General features: G+C 46.4%; 14 non-coding genes across 14 annotated transcripts; all 14 read left to right on the top strand.

The window, feature by feature from the left end:
* Positions 1-664: 664 nt before the first annotated feature.
* TRNAN-GUU (transfer RNA asparagine (anticodon GUU)) lies at positions 665-738 on the top strand. Its single transcript has one exon. It is a non-coding gene; the product is annotated as a tRNA-Asn (tRNA).
* A 313-nt stretch (positions 739-1,051) lies between these two features.
* On the top strand, positions 1,052-1,123 carry TRNAW-CCA (transfer RNA tryptophan (anticodon CCA)). Its single transcript has one exon. It is a non-coding gene; the product is annotated as a tRNA-Trp (tRNA).
* Positions 1,124-2,913: 1,790 nt separating this feature from the next.
* TRNAN-GUU (transfer RNA asparagine (anticodon GUU)) lies at positions 2,914-2,987 on the top strand. The gene has a single exon. It is a non-coding gene; the product is annotated as a tRNA-Asn (tRNA).
* Positions 2,988-3,300: 313 nt separating this feature from the next.
* Positions 3,301-3,372, top strand: TRNAW-CCA (transfer RNA tryptophan (anticodon CCA)). The gene has a single exon. It is a non-coding gene; the product is annotated as a tRNA-Trp (tRNA).
* Positions 3,373-5,162: 1,790 nt separating this feature from the next.
* On the top strand, positions 5,163-5,236 carry TRNAN-GUU (transfer RNA asparagine (anticodon GUU)). The gene has a single exon. It is a non-coding gene; the product is annotated as a tRNA-Asn (tRNA).
* Positions 5,237-7,411: 2,175 nt separating this feature from the next.
* Positions 7,412-7,485, top strand: TRNAN-GUU (transfer RNA asparagine (anticodon GUU)). Its single transcript has one exon. It is a non-coding gene; the product is annotated as a tRNA-Asn (tRNA).
* A 2,175-nt stretch (positions 7,486-9,660) lies between these two features.
* On the top strand, positions 9,661-9,734 carry TRNAN-GUU (transfer RNA asparagine (anticodon GUU)). Its single transcript has one exon. It is a non-coding gene; the product is annotated as a tRNA-Asn (tRNA).
* A 313-nt stretch (positions 9,735-10,047) lies between these two features.
* Positions 10,048-10,119, top strand: TRNAW-CCA (transfer RNA tryptophan (anticodon CCA)). The gene has a single exon. It is a non-coding gene; the product is annotated as a tRNA-Trp (tRNA).
* A 2,177-nt stretch (positions 10,120-12,296) lies between these two features.
* Positions 12,297-12,368, top strand: TRNAW-CCA (transfer RNA tryptophan (anticodon CCA)). The gene has a single exon. It is a non-coding gene; the product is annotated as a tRNA-Trp (tRNA).
* A 2,177-nt stretch (positions 12,369-14,545) lies between these two features.
* TRNAW-CCA (transfer RNA tryptophan (anticodon CCA)) lies at positions 14,546-14,617 on the top strand. The gene has a single exon. It is a non-coding gene; the product is annotated as a tRNA-Trp (tRNA).
* Positions 14,618-16,406: 1,789 nt separating this feature from the next.
* TRNAN-GUU (transfer RNA asparagine (anticodon GUU)) lies at positions 16,407-16,480 on the top strand. Its single transcript has one exon. It is a non-coding gene; the product is annotated as a tRNA-Asn (tRNA).
* A 313-nt stretch (positions 16,481-16,793) lies between these two features.
* TRNAW-CCA (transfer RNA tryptophan (anticodon CCA)) lies at positions 16,794-16,865 on the top strand. The gene has a single exon. It is a non-coding gene; the product is annotated as a tRNA-Trp (tRNA).
* A 1,791-nt stretch (positions 16,866-18,656) lies between these two features.
* On the top strand, positions 18,657-18,730 carry TRNAN-GUU (transfer RNA asparagine (anticodon GUU)). The gene has a single exon. It is a non-coding gene; the product is annotated as a tRNA-Asn (tRNA).
* Positions 18,731-19,043: 313 nt separating this feature from the next.
* TRNAW-CCA (transfer RNA tryptophan (anticodon CCA)) lies at positions 19,044-19,115 on the top strand. Its single transcript has one exon. It is a non-coding gene; the product is annotated as a tRNA-Trp (tRNA).
* The last annotated feature ends 570 nt before the right edge of the window (positions 19,116-19,685 follow it).

Below are 19,685 nucleotides of genomic sequence, written 5' to 3'. Positions count from 1 at the left end.
CTTTTAACAGAAGAATGCAACTGCAGGTCTTGCTTCTCAGCAAGATACCTACATATAGAAACCTTGGTGCACTCTTGCTAAATCTGCTGGAATGTGTCTTCTATTGTGCCCAAGGTGGTTGTGTATTTGGGGACTCAGGGAAGCAAGGGAGCAGTCTAATGCACTGCAGTGCTAAGAGAGGCATGCCTTTTTCAGAAACAAGTTCAGGTTTTCTGCCAATCAGAAAAAAATAGCAATGCAATCAGGCCAAAGGCAGAACACACATGCCAGTGAGTCTCTGTGGCGCAATTGGTTAGCGCGTTCGGCTGTTAACCGAAAAGACGCTGCTGTTTTTGGCACAAAGACACAGAGTGTTCCACTCAGTAAACCTGAGTCATTTCTCCCGTGTTCTCTGGGTTCAGCCTACTGTCCCCTTTTAACACAAGTGCGCAACTGTGGCTTTCTCCTCATAGCAAGTTATGCCTACACAGAGGACATTTGGTGCACTGTTGATGGGCTCTGTCCTCTACTAAATCCCCTGTGTTTGTGGAATGGGGGAGGTAGGGAAGTGCTTGATACCCTGATTTGCTGTGGGAAATAGAGCTATTTTAGAAATATGTTCAGGTTGCCTGGGAAGCATAAGCAAACAGCACACCAATCAGGCCCCAGTGTAAGCACTGCATGAGTCTCTGTGGCGCAATCGGTTAGCGCGTTCGGCTGTTAACCGAAAGGTTGGTGGTTCAAGCCCACCCAGGGACGATGCATTTTGGCTCAAAAATTCAGCATGACCAACTATGAACTTCTGTTTACCTCTCGCAGGTCTCGTCTGCTGACGTCCAAAAAATCCAATAAACTGCAAGCAATTCTTCTCGCTTGCTTTAGTTTTTCAAAACTTGCCATTCAATTCATAAACATCAAGACTTCATGGGAAGGGTTTGGCTGCAGCGTGTACTGATGCACAGAAGGAAGCTATCCTAGCCAGTCTACTTAAAGAAGCAATGAGGCTCTGCAGGTCCATGCACGTCTCCTACCTTTATTCTGTCATCAGACACACCAGGTGGACTGTCACAAGGACCTCGTGGCGCAATGGTAGCGCGTCTGACTCCAGATCAGAAGGTTGCGTGTTCAAATCACGTCGGGGTCATATTTGCTTTTCCCACTCTGAAATACAAAATTGCTCTTCAGTATCTCGTTATTTCAACCTGACTGCATCTTTGTGCTCTGGGCCTAGTTGTTCTGGCGTTTCGAATGTAAGCTTTGCAGCAGGGAAGTATCATATTGACAGACACCCATGAAGGACATGGTCAACCTTTAAAGCAGGCCAATCTCTATGTTTTACTGGATGCAGCAGAAGTATTTCCTCTTTACCATCTCTTCAAGTGGGCCTGACTGATGTGCTGTTTTGTGCACGCTACGTGGGCTTTGTAAAGCATACCTCTGCCATTTGCATGGCCTCCTAGCGCTGTCAATATTTTCGTGTAATCGCTGAATGCTGCACTGTCCTGGGAACTCTAGGTGTGACTAAAGGATATATGTTGGGGCCCCGAAAGGGGGTCGGCAGTCTAGTGGCAATGCCCATCACTTTGCAGTTTGGGTTTGTGAGTTCAGGTACCGGTCTGGTGTCGGAAACCTGTAAGCGCCCTCCCAATCAACTGTCAGTCCTGGATTGTGAGGATTTCCCCTTATACTGGTCTCAGTAGACACATTTCCATTTTACTTTTTCACTCTCGCATTGCCTATTTCTCTCTCTCTCATAGATACATTATAGACAAGAGAGACATTGTCAGCGAGAGGGCTTCACAGCACCTTCCCCCATTTCCCTAAGTGCATTGCAAGGGGCTCTGGGAGGCGTGCACATTTGTCTGAAACACAAAGATCCACTGGCAATAAAAAGCGTAGGTCCCTAGTTTGCATTTCTTAGAATTTGAGGTGACACTCAGAGTTGTCTCGGGCGTGACTGTACCTTTCATAGGAGATGTGCTAATCCCCAAACCCTCTTCCTTTGTCCCAGTAATCTGTCTTAGTGCCTCTAGCAAGTTGTTTTCTGAAACAAAGCTTACCTGAACATCCTGTAAAATTGGTAACTTTTCAGTAGCAGTACAGTGCAGTATATAGCATTCCTGTTGCGCACAGCATCTAGATCCAAAAATTGCTTATTCTACCCCAGAAATTAGAATTCACCCAGTCAAACAGAGGGATCTATAAAGAGCATGGCAAGTAGTTAACATAAGCTACTTCCCCCAAGTTCTCTTGGTGCACTCTGCTGCCCTCTTTTAACAGAAGAATGCAACTGCAGGTCTTGCTTCTCAGCAAGGTACCTACATATAGAAACCTTGGTGCACTCTTACTAAATCTGCTGGAATGTGTCTTCTATTGTGCCCAAGGTGGTTGTGTATTTGGGGACTCAGGGAAGCAAGGGAGCATTCTAATGCACTGCAGTGCTAAGAGAGGCATGCATTTTTCAGAAAAAAGTTCAGGTTTTCAGCCAATCAGAAAAAAATAGCAATGCAATCAGGCCAAAGGCAGAACACACATGCCAGTGAGTCTCTGTGGTGCAATTGGTTAGCGCGTTCGGCTGTTAACCGAAAAGACGCTGCTGTTTTTGGCACAAAGACACAGAGTGTTCCACTCAGTAAACCTGAGTCATTTCTCCCGTGTTCTCTGGGTTCAACCTACTGTCCCCTTTTAACACAAGTGCGCAACTGTGGCTTTCTCCTCATAGCAAGTTATGCCTACACAGAGGACATTTGGTGCACTGTTGATGGGCTCTGTCCTCTACTAAATCCCCTGTGTTTGTGGATTAGGGGAGGTAGGGAAGTGCTTGATACCCTGATTTGCTGTGGGAAATAGAGCTATTTCAGAAATATTTTCAGGTTGCCTGGGGAGCATAAGCAAACAGCACACCAATCAGGCCCCATTGTTAGCAATGCATGAGTCCCTGTGGCGCAATCGGTTAGCGCGTTCGGCTGTTAACCGAAAGGTTGGTGGTTCAAGCCCACCCAGGGATGATGCATTTTGTCTCAAAAATTCAGCATGACCAACTATGAACTTCTGTTTACCTCTCGCAGGTCTCGTCTGCTGACGTCCAAAAAATCCAATAAACTGTAAGCAATTATTCTCGCTTGCTTTAGTTTTTCAAAACTTGCCATTCAATTCATAAACATCAAGACTTCATGGGAAGGGTTTGGCTGCAGCGTGTACTGATGCACAGAAGGAAGCTATCCTAGCCAGTCTACTTAAAGAAGCAATGAGGCTTTGCAGGTGCATGTACGTCTCCTACCTTTATTCTGTCATCAGACACACCAGGTGGACTGCCGCAAGGACCTCGTGGCGCAATGGTAGCGCGTCTGACTCCAGATCAGAAGGTTGCGTGTTCAAATCACGTCGGGGGCATATTTGCTTTTCCCACTCTGAAATATAAAATTGCTCTTCAGTATCTCGTTATTTCAACCTGACTGCATCTTTGTGCTCTGGGCCTAGTTGTTCTGGCGTTTCGAATGTAAGCTTTGCAGCAGGGAAGTATCATATTGACAGACACCCATGAAGGACATGGTCAACCTTTAAAGCAGGCCAATCTCTATGTTTTACTGGATGCAGCAGAAGTATTTCCTCTTTACCATCTCTTCAAGTGGGCCTGACTGATGTGCTGTTTTGTGCACACTACGTGGGCTTTGTAAAGCATACCTCTGCCATTTGCATGGCCTCCTAGCGCTGTCAATATTTTCGTGTAATCGCTGAATGCTGCACTGTCCTGGGAACTCTAGGTGTGACTAAAGGATATATGTTGGGGCCCCGAAAGGGGGTCGGCAGTCTAGTGGCAATGCCCATCACTTTGCAGTTTGGGTTTGTGAGTTCAGGTACCGGTCTGGTGTCGGAAACCTGTAAGCGCCCTCCCAATCAACTGTCGGTCCTGGATTGTGAGGATTTCCCCTTATACTGGTCTCAGTAGACACATTTCCATTTTACTTTTTCACTCTCGCATTGCCTATTTCTCTCTCTCTCATAGATACATTATAGACAAGAGAGACATTGTCAGCGAGAGGGCTTCACAGCACCTTCCCCCATTTCCCTAAGTGCATTGCAAGGGGCTCTGGGAGGCGTGCACATTTGTCTGAAACACAAAGATCCACTGGCAATAAAAAGCGTAGGTCCCTAGTTTGCATTTCTTAGAATTTGAGGTGACACTCAGAGTTGTCTCGGGCGTGACTGTACCTTTCATAGGAGATGTGCTAATCCCCAAACCCTCTTCCTTTGTCCCAGTAATCTGTCTTAGTGTCTCTAGCAAGTTGTTTTCTGAAACAAAGCTTACCTGAACATCCTGTAAAATTGGTAACTTTTCAGTAGCAGTACAGTGCAGTATATAGCATTCCTGTTGCGCACAGCATCTAGATCCAAAAATTGCTTACTCTACCCCAGAAATTAGAATTCACCCAGTCAAACAGAGGGATCTATAAAGAGCATGGCAAGTAGTTAACATAAGCTACTTCCCCCAAGTTCTCTTGGTGCACTCTGCTGCCCTCTTTTAACAGAAGAATGCAACTGCAGGTCTTGCTTCTCAGCAAGATACCTACATATAGAAACCTTGGTGCACTCTTGCTAAATCTGCTGGAATGTGTCTTCTATTGTGCCCAAGGTGGTTGTGTATTTGGGGACTCAGGGAAGCAAGGGAGCAGTCTAATGCACTGCAGTGCTAAGAGAGGCATGCCTTTTTCAGAAACAAGTTCAGGTTTTCTGACAATCAGAAAAAAATAGCAATGCAATCAGGCCAAAGGCAGAACACACATGCCAGTGAGTCTCTGTGGCGCAATTGGTTAGCGCGTTCGGCTGTTAACCGAAAAGACGCTGCTGTTTTTGGCACAAAGACACAGAGTGTTCCACTCAGTAAACCTGAGTCATTTCTCCCGTGTTCTCTGGGTTCAGCCTACTGTCCCCTTTTAACACAAGTGCGCAACTGTGGCTTTCTCCTCATAGCAAGTTATGCCTACACAGAGGACATTTGGTGCACTGTTGATGGGCTCTGTCCTCTACTAAATCCCCTGTGTTTGTGGAATGGGGGAGGTAGGGAAGTGCTTGATACCCTGATTTGCTGTGGGAAATAGAGCTATTTTAGAAATATGTTCAGGTTGCCTGGGAAGCATAAGCAAACAGCACACCAATCAGGCCCCAGTGTAAGCACTGCATGAGTCTCTGTGGCGCAATCGGTTAGCGCGTTCGGCTGTTAACCGAAAGGTTGGTGGTTCAAGCCCACCCAGGGACGATGCATTTTGGCTCAAAAATTCAGCATGACCAACTATGAACTTCTGTTTACCTCTCGCAGGTCTCGTCTGCTGACGTCCAAAAAATCCAATCAAATGCAAGCAATTCTTCGCGCTTGCTTTAGTTTTTCAAAACTTGCCATTCAATTCATAAACATCAAGACTTCATGGGAAGGGTTTGGCTGCAGCGTGTACTGATGCACAGAAGGAAGCTATCCTAGCCAGTCTACTTAAAGAAGCAATGAGGCTCTGCAGGTCCATGCACGTCTCCTACCTTTATTCTGTCATCAGACACACCAGGTGGATTGCCACAAGGACCTCGTGGCGCAATGGTAGCACGTCTGACTCCAGATCCGAAGGTTTCGTGTTCAAATCACGTCGGGGTCATATTTGCTTTTCCCACTCTGAAATACAAAATTGCTCTTCAGTATCTCGTTATTTCAACCTGACTGCATCTTTGTGCTCTGGGCCTAGTTGTTCTGGCGTTTCGAATGTAAGCTTTGCAGCAGGGAAGTATCATATTGACAGACACCCATGAAGGACATGGTCAACCTTTAAAGCAGGCCAATCTCTATGTTTTACTGGATGCAGCAGAAGTATTTCCTCTTTACCATCTCTTCAAGTGGGCCTGACTGATGTGCTGTTTTGTGCACGCTACGTGGGCTTTGTAAAGCATACCTCTGCCATTTGCATGGCCTCCTAGCGCTGTCAATATTTTCGTGTAATCGCTGAATGCTGCACTGTCCTGGGAACTCTAGGTGTGACTAAAGGATATATGTTGGGGCCCCGAAAGGGGGTCGGCAGTCTAGTGGCAATGCCCATCACTTTGCAGTTTGGGTTTGTGAGTTCAGGTACCGGTCTGGTGTCGGAAACCTGTAAGCGCCCTCCCAATCAACTGTCGGTCCTGGATTGTGAGGATTTCCCCTTATACTGGTCTCAGTAGACACATTTCCATGTTACTTTTTCACTCTCGCATTGCCTATTTCTCTCTCTCTCATAGTTACATTATAGACAAGAGAGACATTGTCAGCGAGTGGGCTTCACAGCACCTTCCCCCCTTTCCCTAAGTGCATTGCATGGGGCTCTGGGAGGCGTGCACATTTGTCTGAAACACAAAGATCCACTGGCAATAAAAAGCGTAGGTCCCTAGTTTGCATTTCTTAGAATTTGAGGTGACACTCAGAGTTGTCTCGGGCGTGACTGTACCTTTCATAGGAGATGTGCTAATCCCCAAACCCTCTTCCTTTGTCCCAGTAATCTGTCTTAGTGCCTCTAGCAAGTTGTTTTCTGAAACAAAGCTTACCTGAACATCCTGTAAAATTGGTAACTTTTCAGTAGCAGTACAGTGCAGTATATAGCATTCCTGTTGCGCACAGCATCTAGATCCAAAAATTGCTTACTCTACCCCAGAAATTAGAATTCACCCAGTCAAACAGAGGGATCTATAAAGAGCATGGCAAGTAGTTAACATAAGCTACTTCCCCCAAGTTCTCTTGGTGCACTCTGCTGCCATCTTTTAACAGAAGAATGCAACTGCAGGTCTTGCTTCTCAGAAAGGTACCTACATATAGAAACCTTAGTGCACTCTTGCTAAATCTGCTGGAATGTGTCTTCTATTGTGCCCAAGGTGGTTGTGTATTTGGCGACTCAGGGAAGCAAGGGAGCAGTCTAATGCACTGCAGTGCTAAGAGAGGCATGCCTTTTTCAGAAAAAAGTTCAGGTTTTCTGCCAATCAGAAAAAAATAGCAATGCAATCAGGCCAAAGGCAGAACACACATGCCAGTGAGTCTCTGTGGCGCAATTGGTTAGCGCGTTCGGCTGTTAACCGAAAAGACGCTGCTGTTTTTGGCACAAAGACACAGAGTGTTCCACTCAGTAAACCTGAGTCATTTCTCCCGTGTTCTCTGGGTTCAGCCTACTGTCCCCTTTTAACACAAGTGCGCAACTGTGGCTTTCTCCTCATAGCAAGTTATGCCTACACAGAGGACATTTGGTGCACTGTTGATGGGCTCTGTCCTCTACTAAATCCCCTGTGTTTGTGGATTACGGGAGGTAGGGAAGTGCTTGATACCCTGATTTGCTGTGGGAAATAGAGCTATTTTAGAAATATTTTCAGGTTGCCTGGGAAGCATAAGCAAACAGCACACCAATCAGGCCCCAGTGTAAGCACTGCATGAGTCTCTGTGGCGCAATCGGTTAGCGCGTTCGGCTGTTAACCGAAAGGTTGGTGGTTCAAGCCCACCCAGGGACGGTGCATTTTGGCTCAAAAATTCAGCATGACCAACTATGAACTTCTGTTTACCTCTCGCAGGTCTCGTCTGCTGACGTCCAAAAAATCCAATAAACTGTAAGCAATTCTTCTCGCTTGCTTTAGTTTTTCAAAACTTGCCATTCAATTCATAAACATCAAGACTTCATGGGAAGGGTTTGGCTGCAGTGTGTACTGATGCACAGAAGGAAGCTATCCTAGCCAGTCTACTTAAAGAAGCAATGAGGCTCTGCAGGTCCATGTACGTCTCCTACCTTTATTCTGTCATCAGACACACCAGGTGAATTGCCACAAGGACCTCGTGGCGCAATGGTAGCGCATCTTACTCCAGATCAGAAGGTTTCGTGTTCAAATCACGTCGGGGTCATATTTGCTTTTCCCACTCTGAAATATAAAATTGCTCTTCAGTATCTCGTTATTTCAACCTGACTGCATCTTTGTGCTCTGGGCCTAGTTGTTCTGGCGTTTCGAATGTAAACTTTGCAGCAGGGAAGTATCATATTGACAGACACCCATGAAGGACATGGTCAACCTTTAAAGCAGGCCAATCTCTATGTTTTACTGGATGCAGCAGAAGTATTTCCTCTTTACCATCTCTTCAAGTGGGCCTGACTGATGTGCTGTTTTGTGCACGCTACGTGGGCTTTGTAAAGCATACCTCTGCCATTTGCATGGCCTCCTAGCGCTGTCAATATTTTCGTGTAATCGCTGAATGCTGCACTGTCGTGGGAACTCTAGGTGTGACTAAAGGATATATGTTGGGGCCCCGAAAGGGGGTCGGCAGTCTAGTGGCAATGGGCATCACTTTGCAGTTTGGGTTTGTGAGTTCAGGTACCGGTCTGGTGTCGGAAACCTGTAAGCGCCCTCCCAATCAACTGTCGGTCCTGGATTGTGAGGATTTCCCCTTATACTGGTCTCAGTAGACACATTTCCATTTTACATTTTCACTCTCGCATTGCCTATTTCTCTCTCTCTCATAGATACATTATAGACAAGAGAGACATTGTCAGCGAGAGGGTTGCACAGCACCTTCCACCATTTCCCTAAGTGCATTGCATGGGGCTCTGGGAGGCGTGCACATTTGTCTGAAACACAAAGATCCACTGGCAATAAAAGGCGTAGGACCCCAGTTCGCATTTCTTAGAATTTGAGGAGGCACTCAGAGTTGTCTCGGGCGTGACTGTACCTTTCATAGGAGATGTGCTAATCCCCAAACCCTCTTCCTTTGTCCCAGTAATCTGTCTTAGTGTCTCTAGCAAGTTGTTTTCTGAAACAAAGCTTACCTGAACATCCTGTAAAATTGGTAACTTTTCAGTAGCAGTACAGTGCAGTATATAGCATTCCTGTTGCGCACAGCATCTAGATCCAAAAATTGCTTACTCTACCCCAGAAATTAGAATTCACCCAGTCAAACAGAGGGATATATAAAGAGCATGGCAAGTAGTTAACATAAGCTACTTCCCCCAAGTTCTCTTGGTGCACTCTGCTGCCCTCTTTTAACAGAAGAATGCAACTGCAGGTCTTGCTTCTCAGCAAGGTACCTACATATAGAATCCTTGGTGCACTCTTGCTAAATCTGCTGGAATGTGTCTTCTATTGTGCCCAGGGTGGTTGTGTATTTGGGGACTCAGGGAAGCAAGGGAGCAGTCTAATGCACTGCAGTGCTAAGAGAGGCATGCCTTTTTCAGAAAAAAGTTCAGGTTTTCTGCCAATCAGAAAAAAATAGCAATGCAATCAGGCCAAAGGCAGAGCACACATGCCAGTGAGTCTCTGTGGCGCAATTGGTTAGCGCGTTCGGCTGTTAACCGAAAAGACGCTGCTGTTTTTGGCACAAAGACACAGAGTGTTCCACTCAGTAAACCTGAGTCATTTCTCCCGTGTTCTCTGGGTTCAGCCTACTGTCCCCTTTTAACACAAGTGCGCAACTGTGGCTTTCTCCTCATAGCAAGTTATGCCTACACAGAGGACATTTGGTGCACTGTTGATGGGCTCTGTCCTCTACTAAATCCCCTGTGTTTGTGGATTAGGGGAGGTAGGGAAGTGCTTGATACCCTGATTTGCTGTGGGAAATAGAGCTATTTTAGAAATATTTTCAGGTTGCCTGGGAAGCATAAGCAAACAGCACACCAATCAGGCCCCAGTGTAAGCAATGCATGAGTCTCTGTGGCGCAATCGGTTAGCGCGTTCGGCTGTTAACCGAAAGATTGGTGGTTCAAGCCCACCCAGGGACGGTGCATTTTGGCTCAAAAATTCAGCATGACCAACTATGAACTTCTGTTTACCTCTCGCAGGTCTCGTCTGCTGACGTCCAAAAAATCCAATAAACTGTAAGCAATTCTTCTCGCTTGCTTTAGTTTTTCAAAACATGCCGTTCAATTCATAAACATCAAGACTTCATGGGAAGGGTTTGGCTGCAGCGTGTACTGATGCACAGAAGGAAGCTGTCCTAGCCAGTCTACCTAAAGAAGCAATGAGGCTCTGCAGGTGCATGTACGTCTCCTACCTTTATTCTGTCATCAGACACACCAGGAGCAATGCCACAAGGACCTCGTGGCGCAATGGTAGCGCGTCTGACTCCAGATCAGAAGGTTGCGTGTTCAAATCACGTCGGGGTCATATTTGCTTTTCCCACTCTGAAATACAAAATTGCTCTTCAGTATCTCGTTATTTCAACCTGACTGCATCTTTGTGCTCTGGGCTTAGTTGTTCTGGCGTTTCGAATGTAAGCTTTGCAGCAGGGAAGTATCATATTGACAGACACCCATGAAGGACATGGTCAACCTTTAAAGCAGGCCAATCTCTATGTTTTACTGGATGCAGCAGAAGTATTTCCTCTTTACCATCTCTTCAAGTGGGCCTGACTGATGTGCTGTTTTGTGCACGCTACGTGGGCTTTGTAAAGCATACCTCTGCCATTTGCATGGCCTCCTAGCGCTGTCAATATTTTCGTGTAATCGCTGAATGCTGCACTGTCCTGGGAACTCTAGGTGTGACTAAAGGATATATGCTGGGGCCCCGAAAGGGGGTCGGCAGTCTAGTGGCAATGCCCATCACTTTGCAGTTTGGGTTTGTGAGTTCAGGTACCGGTCTGGTGTCGGAAACCTGTAAGCGCCCTCCCAATCAACTGTCGGTCCTGGATTGTGAGGATTTCCCCTTATACTGGTCTCAGTAGACACATTTCCATTTTACTTTTTCACTTTCGCATTGCCTATTTCTCTCTCTCTCATAGTTACATTATAGACAAGAGAGACATTGTCAGCGAGAGGGCTTCACAGCACCTTCCCCCCTTTCCCTAAGTGCATTGCATGGGGCTCTGGGAGGCGTGCACATTTGTCTGAAACACAAAGATCCACTGGCAATAAAAAGCGTAGGTCCCTAGTTTGCATTTCTTAGAATTTGAGGTGACACTCAGAGTTGTCTCGGGCGTGACTGTACCTTTCATAGGAGATGTGCTAATCCCCAAACCCTCTTCCTTTGTCCCAGTAATCTGTCCTAGGGCCTCTAGCAAGTTGTTTTCTGAAACAAAGCTTACCTGAACATCCTGTAAAATTGGTAACTTTTCAGTAGCAGTACAGTGCAGTATATAGCATTCCTGTTGCGCACAGCATCTAGATCCAAAAATTGCTTACTCTACCCCAGAAATTAGAATTCACCCAGTCAAACAGAGGGATCTATAAAGATCATGGCAAGTAGTTAACATAAGCTACTTCCCCCAAGTTCTCTTGGTGCACTCTGCTGCCCTCTTTTAACAGAAGAATGCAACTGCAGGTCCTGCTTCTCAGCAAGGTACCTACATATAGAATCCTTGGTGCACTCTTGCTAAATCTGCTGGAATGTGTCTTCTATTGTGCCCAAGGTGGTTGTGTATTTGGCGACTCAGGGAAGCAAGGGAGCAGTCTAATGCACTGCAGTGCTAAGAGAGGCATGCCTTTTTCAGAAAAAAGTTCAGGTTTTCTGCCAATCAGAAAAAAATAGCAATGCAGTCAGGCCAAAGGCAGAACACACATGCCAGTGAGTCTCTGTGGCGCAATTGGTTAGCGCGTTCGGCTGTTAACCGAAAAGACGCTGCTGTTTTTGGCACAAAGACACAGAGTGTTCCACTCAGTAAACCTGAGTCATTTCTCCCGTGTTCTCTGGGTTCAGCCTACTGTCCCCTTTTAACACAAGTGCGCAACTGTGGCTTTCTCCTCATAGCAAGTTATGCCTACACAGAGGACATTTGGTGCACTGTTGATGGGCTCTGTCCTCTACTAAATCCCCTGTGTTTGTGGATTACGGGAGGTAGGGAAGTGCTTGATACCCTGATTTGCTGTGGGAAATAGAGCTATTTTAGAAATATTTTCAGGTTGCCTGGGAAGCATAAGCAAACAGCACACCAATCAGGCCCCAGTGTAAGCACTGCATGAGTCTCTGTGGCGCAATCGGTTAGCGCGTTCGGCTCTTAATCGTAAGGTTGGTGGTTCAAGCCCACCCAGGGACGATGCATTTTGGCTCAAAAATTCAGCATGACCAACTATGAACTTCTGTTTACCTCTCGCAGGTCTCGTCTGCTGACGTCCAAAAAATCCAATAAACTGCAAGCAATTCTTCTCGCTTGCTTTAGTTTTTCAAAACTTGCCATTCAATTCATAAACATCAAGACTTCATGGGAAGGGTTTGGCTGCAGCGTGTACTGATGCACAGAAGGAAGCTATCCTAGCCAGTCTACTTAAAGAAGCAATGAGGCTGTGCAGGTCCATGCACGTCTCCTACCTTTATTCTGTCATCAGACATACCAGGTGGACTGCCACAAGGACCTCGTGGTGCAATGGTAGCGCGTCTGACTCCAGATCAGAAGGTTTCGTGTTCAAATCACGTCGGGGTCATATTTGCTTTTCCCACTCTGAAATATAAAATTGCTCTTCAGTATCTCGTTATTTCAACCTGACTGCATCTTTGTGCTCTGGGCCTAGTGGTTCTGGCGTTTCGAATGTAAACTTTGCAGCAGGGAAGTATCATATTGACAGACACCCATGAAGGACATGGTCAACCTTTAAAGCAGGCCAATCTCTATGTTTTACTGGATGCAGCAGAAGTATTTCCTCTTTACCATCTCTTCAAGTGGGCCTGAATGATGTGCTGTTTTGTGCACGCTACGTGGGCTTTGTAAAGCATACCTCTGCCATTTGCATGGCCTCCTAGCGCTGTCAATATTTTCGTGTAATCGCTGAATGCTGCACTGTCCTGGGAACTCTAGGTGTGACCAAACGATATATGCTGGGGCCCCGAAAGGGGGTCGGCAGTCTAGTGGCAATGGGCATCACTTTGCAGTTTGGGTTTGTGAGTTCAGGTACCGGTCTGGTGTCGGAAACCTGTAAGCGCCCTCCCAATCAACTGTCGGTCCTGGATTGTGAGGATTTCCCCTTATACTGGTCTCAGTAGACACATTTCCATTTTACTTTTTCACTCTCGCATTGCCTATTTCTCTCTCTCTCATAGTTACATTATAGACAAGAGAGACATTGTCAGCGAGGGGGCTTCACAGCACCTTCCCCCCTTTCCCTAAGTGCATTGCAAGGGGCTCTGGGAGGCGTGCACATTTGTCTGAAACACAAAGATCCACTGGCAATAAAAAGCGTAGGTCCCTAGTTTGCATTTCTTAGAATTTGAGGTGACACTCAGAGTTGTCTCGGGCGTGACTGTACCTTTCATAGGAGATGTGCTAATCCCCAAACCCTCTTCCTTTGTCCCAGTAATCTGTCTTAGTGCCTCTAGCAAGTTGTTTTCTGAAACAAAGCTTACCTGAACATCCTGTAAAATTGGTAACGTTTCAGTAGCAGTACAGTGCAGTATATAGCATTCCTGTTGCGCACAGCATCTAGATCCAAAAATTGCTTACTCTACCCCAGAAATTAGAATTCACCCAGTCAAACAGAGGGATCTATAAAGAGCATGGCAAGTAGTTAACATAAGCTACTTCCCCCAAGTTCTCTTGGTGCACTCTGCTGCCCTCTTTTAACAGAAGAATGCAACTGCAGGTCTTGCTTCTCAGCAAGGTACCTACATATAGAATCCTTGGTGCACTCTTGCTAAATCTGCTGGAATGTGTCTTCTATTGTGCCCAAGGTGGTTGTGTATTTGGGGACTCAGGGAAGCAAGGGAGCAGTCTAATGCACTGCAGTGCTAAGAGAGGCATGCCTTTTTCAGAAAAAAGTTCAGGTTTTCTGCCAATCAGAAAAAAATAGCAATGCAATCAGGCCAAAGGCAGAACACACATGCCAGTGAGTCTCTGTGGCACAATTGGTTAGCGCGTTCGGCTGTTAACCGAAAAGACGCTGCTGTTTTTGGCACAAAGACACAGAGTGTTCCACTCAGTAAACCTGAGTCATTTCTCCCGTGTTCTCTGGGTTCAGCCTACTGTCCCCTTTTAACACAAGTGCGCAACTGTGGCTTTCTCCTCATAGCAAGTTATGCCTACACAGAGGACATTTGGTGCACTGTTGATGGGCTCTGTCCTCTACTAAATCCCCTGTGTTTGTGGATTAGGGGAGGTAGGGAAGTGCTTGATACCCTGATTTGCTGTGGGAAATAGAGCTATTTTAGAAATATTTTCAGGTTGCCTGGGAAGCATAAGCAAACAGCACACCAATCAGGCCCCTGTGTAAGAACTGCATGAGTCTCTGTGGTGCAATCGGTTAGTGCGTTCGGCTGTTAACCGAAAGGTTGGTGGTTCAAGCCCACCCAGGGACGGTGCATTTTGGCTCAAAAATTCAGCGTGACCAACTATGGACTTCTGTTTACCTCTCGCAGGTCTCGTCTGCTGACGTCCAAAAAATCCAATAAACTGCAAGCAATTCTTCTCGCTTGCTTTAGTTTTTCAAAATTTGCCATTCAATTCATAAACATCAAGACTTCATGGGAAGGGTTTGGCTGCAGCGTGTACTGATGCACAGAAGGAAGCTATCCTAGCCAGTCTACTTAAAGAAGCAATGAGGCTGTGCAGGTCCATGCACGTCTCCTACCTTTATTCTGTCATCAGACATACCAGGTGGACTGCCACAAGGACCTCGTGGTGCAATGGTAGCGCGTCTGACTCCAGATCAGAAGGTTTCGTGTTCAAATCACGTCGGGGTCATATTTGCTTTTCCCACTCTGAAATATAAAATTGCTCTTCAGTATCTCGTATTTCAACCTGACTGCATCTTTGTGCTCTGGGCCTAGTGGTTCTGGCGTTTCGAATGTAAACTTTGCAGCAGGGAAGTATCATATTGACAGACACCCATGAAGGACATGGTCAACCTTTAAAGCAGGCCAATCTCTATGTTTTACTGGATGCAGCAGAAGTATTTCCTCTTTACCATCTCTTCAAGTGGGCCTGAATGATGTGCTGTTTTGTGCACGCTACGTGGGCTTTGTAAAGCATACCTCTGCCATTTGCATGGCCTCCTAGCGCTGTCAATATTTTCGTGTAATCGCTGAATGCTGCACTGTCCTGGGAACTCTAGGTGTGACCAAACGATATATGCTGGGGCCCCGAAAGGGGGTCGGCAGTCTAGTGGCAATGGGCATCACTTTGCAGTTTGGGTTTGTGAGTTCAGGTACCGGTCTGGTGTCGGAAACCTGTAAGCGCCCTCCCAATCAACTGTCGGTCCTGGATTGTGAGGATTTCCCCTTATACTGGTCTCAGTAGACACATTTCCATTTTACTTTTTCACTCTCGCATTGCCTATTTCTCTCTCTCTCATAGTTACATTATAGACAAGAGAGACATTGTCAGCGAGAGGGCTTCACAGCACCTTCCCCCCTTTCCCTAAGTGCATTGCAAGGGGCTCTGGGAGGCGTGCACATTTGTCTGAAACACAAAGATCCACTGGCAATAAAAAGCGTAGGTCCCTAGTTTGCATTTCTTAGAGTTTGAGGTGACACTCAGAGTTGTCTCGGGCGTGACTGTACCTTTCATAGGAGATGTGCTAATCCCCAAACCCTCTTCCTTTGTCCCAGTAATCTGTCTTAGTGCCTCTAGCAAGTTGTTTTCTGAAACAAAGCTTACCTGAACATCCTGTAAAATTGGTAACGTTTCAGTAGCAGTACAGTGCAGTATATAGCATTCCTGTTGCGCACAGCATCTAGATCCAAAAATTGCTTACTCTACCCCAGAAATTAGAATTCACCCAGTCAAACAGAGGGATCTATAAAGAGCATGGCAAGTAGTTAACATAAGCTACTTCCCCCAAGTTCTCTTGGTGCACTCTGCTGCCCTCTTTTAACAGAAGAATGCAACTGCAGGTCTTGCTTCTCAGCAAGGTACCTACATATAGAATCCTTGGTGCACTCTTGCTAAATCTGCTGGAATGTGTCTTCTATTGTGCCCAAGGTGGTTGTGTATTTGGGGACTCAGGGAAGCAAGGGAGCAGTCTAATGCACTGCAGTGCTAAGAGAGGCATGCCTTTTTCAGAAAAAAGTTCAGGTTTTCTGCCAATCAGAAAAAAATAGCAATGCAATCAGGCCAAAGGCAGAACACACATGCCAGTGAGTCTCTGTGGCACAATTGGTTAGCGCGTTCGGCTGTTAACCGAAAAGACGCTGCTGTTTTTGGCACAAAGACACAGAGTGTTCCACTCAGTAAACCTGAGTCATTTCTCCCGTGTTCTCTGGGTTCAGCCTACTGTCCCCTTTTAACACAAGTGCGCAACTGTGGCTTTCTCCTCATAGCAAGTTATGCCTACACAGAGGACATTTGGTGCACTGTTGATGGGCTCTGTCCTCTACTAAATCCCCTGTGTTTGTGGATTAGGGGAGGTAGGGAAGTGCTTGATACCCTGATTTGCTGTGGGAAATAGAGCTATTTTAGAAATATTTTCAGGTTGCCTGGGAAGCATAAGCAAACAGCACACCAATCAGGCCCCTGTGTAAGAACTGCATGAGTCTCTGTGGTGCAATCGGTTAGCGCGTTCGGCTGTTAACCGAAAGGTTGGTGGTTCAAGCCCACCCAGGGACGGTGCATTTTGGCTCAAAAATTCAGCGTGACCAACTATGGACTTCTGTTTACCTCTCGCAGGTCTCGTCTGCTGACGTCCAAAAAATCCAATAAACTGCAAGCAATTCTTCTCGCTTGCTTTAGTTTTTCAAAATTTGCCATTCAATTCATAAACATCAAGACTTCATGGGAAGGGTTTGGCTGCAGCGTGTACTGATGCACAGAAGGAAGCTATCCTAGCCAGTCTACTTAAAGAAGCAATGAGGCTCTGCAGGTCCATGCACGTCTCCTACCTTTATTCTGTCATCAGACACACCAGGTGGACTGCCACTAGGACCTCGTGGCGCAATGGTAGCGCGTCTGACTCCAGATCAGAAGGTTGTGTGTTCAAATCACGTCGGGGTCATACTTCCTTTTCCCACTCTGAAATACAAAATTGCTCTTCAGTATCTCGTTATTTCAACCTGACTGCATCTTTGTGCTCTGGGCCTAGTTGTTCTGGCGTTTCGAATGTAAACTTTGCACCAGGGAAGTATCATATTGACAGACACCCATGAAGGACATGGTCAAGCTTTAAAGCAGGCCAATCTCTATGTTTTACTGGATGCAGCAGAAGTATTTCCTCTTTACCATCTCTTCAAGTGGGCCTGACTGATGTGCTGTTTTGTGCACGCTACGTGGGCTTTGTAAAGCATACCTCTGCCATTTGCATGGCCTCCTAGCGCTGTCAATATTTTCGTGTAATCGCTGAATGCTGCACTGTCCTGGGAACTCTAGGTGTGACTAAAGGATATATGCTGGGGCCCCGAAAGGGGGTCGGCAGTCTAGTGGCAATGCCCATCACTTTGCAGTTTGGGTTTGTGAGTTCAGGTACCGGTCCTGTGTCGGAAACCTGTAAGCGCCCTCCCAATCAACTGTCGGTCCTGGATTGTGAGGATTTCCCCTTATACTGGTCTCAGTAGACACATTTCCATTTTACTTTTTCACTCTCGCATTGCCTATTTCTCTCTCTCTCATAGATACATTATAGACAAGAGAGACATTGTCAGCGAGAGGGTTGCACAGCACCTTCCCCCCTTTCCCTAAGTGCATTGCAAGGGGCTCTGGGAGGCGTGCACATTTGTCTGAAACACAAAGATCCACTGGCAATAAAAGGTGTAGGTCCCTAGTTTGCATTTCTTAGAATTTGAGGCGGCACTCAGAGTTGTCTCGGGGGTGACTGTACCTTTCATAGGAGATGTGCTAATCCCCAAACCCTCTTCCTTTGTCCCAGTAATCTGTCTTAGTGCCTCTAGCAAGTTGTTTTCTGAAACAAAGCTTACCTGAACATCCTGTAAAATTGGTAACTTTTCAGTAGCAGTACAGTGCAGTATATAGCATTCCTGTTGCGCACAGCATCTAGATCCAAAAATTGCTTACTCTAAACCCAGAAATTAGAATTCACCCAGTCAAACAGAGGGATCTATAAAGAGCATGGCAAGTAGTTAACATAAGCTACTTCCCCCAAGTTCTCTTGGTGAACTCTGCTGCCCTCTTTTAACAGAAGAATGCAACTGCAGGTCTTGCTTCTCAGCAAGGTACCTACATATAGAATCCTTGGTGCACTCTTGCTAAATCTGCTGGAATGTGTCTTCTATTGTGCCCAAGGTGGTTGTGTATTTGGGGACTCAGGGAAGCAAGGGAGCAGTCTAATGCACTGCAGTGCTAAGAGAGGCATGCCTTTTTCAGAAAAAAGTTCAGGTTTTCTGCCAATCAGAAAAAAATAGCAATGCAATCAGGCCAAAGGCAGAACACACATGCCAGTGAGTCTCTGTGGCGCAATTGGTTAGCGCGTTCGGCTGTTAACCGAAAAGACGCTGCTGTTTTGGGCACAAAGACACAGAGTGTTCCACTCAGTAAACCTGAGTCATTTCTCCCGTGTTCTCTGGGTTTAGCCTACTGTCCCCTTTTAACACAAGTGCGCAACTGTGGCTTTCTCCTCATAGCAAGTTATGCCTACACAGAGGGCATTTGGTGCACTGTTGATGGGCTCTGTCCTCTACTAAATCCCCTGTGTTTGTGGATTACGGGAGGTAGGGAAGTGCTTGATACCCTGATTTGCTGTGGGAAATAGAGCTATTTTAGAAATATTTTCAGGTTGCCTGGGGAGCATAAGCAAACAGCACACCAATCAGGCCCCAGTGTAAGCACTGCATGAGTCTCTGTGGCGCAATCGGTTAGCGCGGTCGGCTGTTAACCGAAAGGTTGGTGGTTCAAGCCCACCCAGGGACGATGCATTTTGGCTCAAAAATTCAGCATGACCAACTATGAACTTCTGTTTACCTCTCGCAGGTCTCGTCTGCTGACGTCCAAAAAATCCAATAAACTGCAAGCAATTCTTCTCGCTTGCTTTAGTTTTTCAAAACTTGCCATTCAATTCATAAACATCAAGACTTCATGGGAAGGGTTTGGCTGCAGCGTGTACTGATGCACAGAAGGAAGCTTTCCTAGCCAGTCTACTTAAAGAAGCAATGAGGCTCTGCAGGTCCATGTACGTCTCCTACCTTTACTCTGTCATCAGACACACCAGGTGGCCTGCCACAAGGACCTCGTGGCGCAATGGTAGCGCGTCTGACTCCAGATCAGAAGGTTGCGTGTTCAAATCACGTCGGGGTCATACTTCCTTTTCCCACTCTGAAATACAAAATTGCTCTTCAGTATCTCGTTATTTAAACCTGACTGCATCTTTGTGCTCTGGGCCTAGTTGTTCTGGCGTTTCGAATGTAAGCTTTGCAGCAGGGAAGTATCATATTGACAGACACCCATGAAGGACATGGTCAACCTTTAAAGCAGGCCAATCTCTATGTTTTACTGGATGCAGCAGAAGTATTTCCTCTTTACCATCTCTTCAAGTGGGCCTGACTGATGTGCTGTTTTGTGCACGCTACGTGGGCTTTGTAAAGCATACCTCTGCCATTTGCATGGCCTCCTAGCGCTGTCAATATTTTCGTGTAATCGCTGAATGCTGCACTGTCCTGGGAAATCTAGGTGTGACTAAAGGATATATGCTGGGGCCCCGAAAGGGGGTCGGCAGTCTAGTGGCAATGCCCATCACTTTGCAGTTTGGGTTTGTGAGTTCAGGTACCGGTCTGGTGTCGGAAACCTGTAAGCGCCCTCCCAATCAACTGTCGGTCCTGGATTGTGAGGATTTCCCCTTATACTGGTCTCAGTAGACACATTTCCATTT

The sequence above is a fragment of the Ambystoma mexicanum genome, chromosome 11, assembly GCF_040938575.1.
Source record: "Ambystoma mexicanum isolate Mex_15411 chromosome 11, UKY_AmexF1_1, whole genome shotgun sequence".
NCBI classification, from domain to species: Eukaryota; Metazoa; Chordata; class Amphibia; order Caudata; family Ambystomatidae; genus Ambystoma; species Ambystoma mexicanum.
Note: the sequence above shows the minus strand (reverse complement) of the source record. Positions and strands in the feature narration are given on the sequence as shown.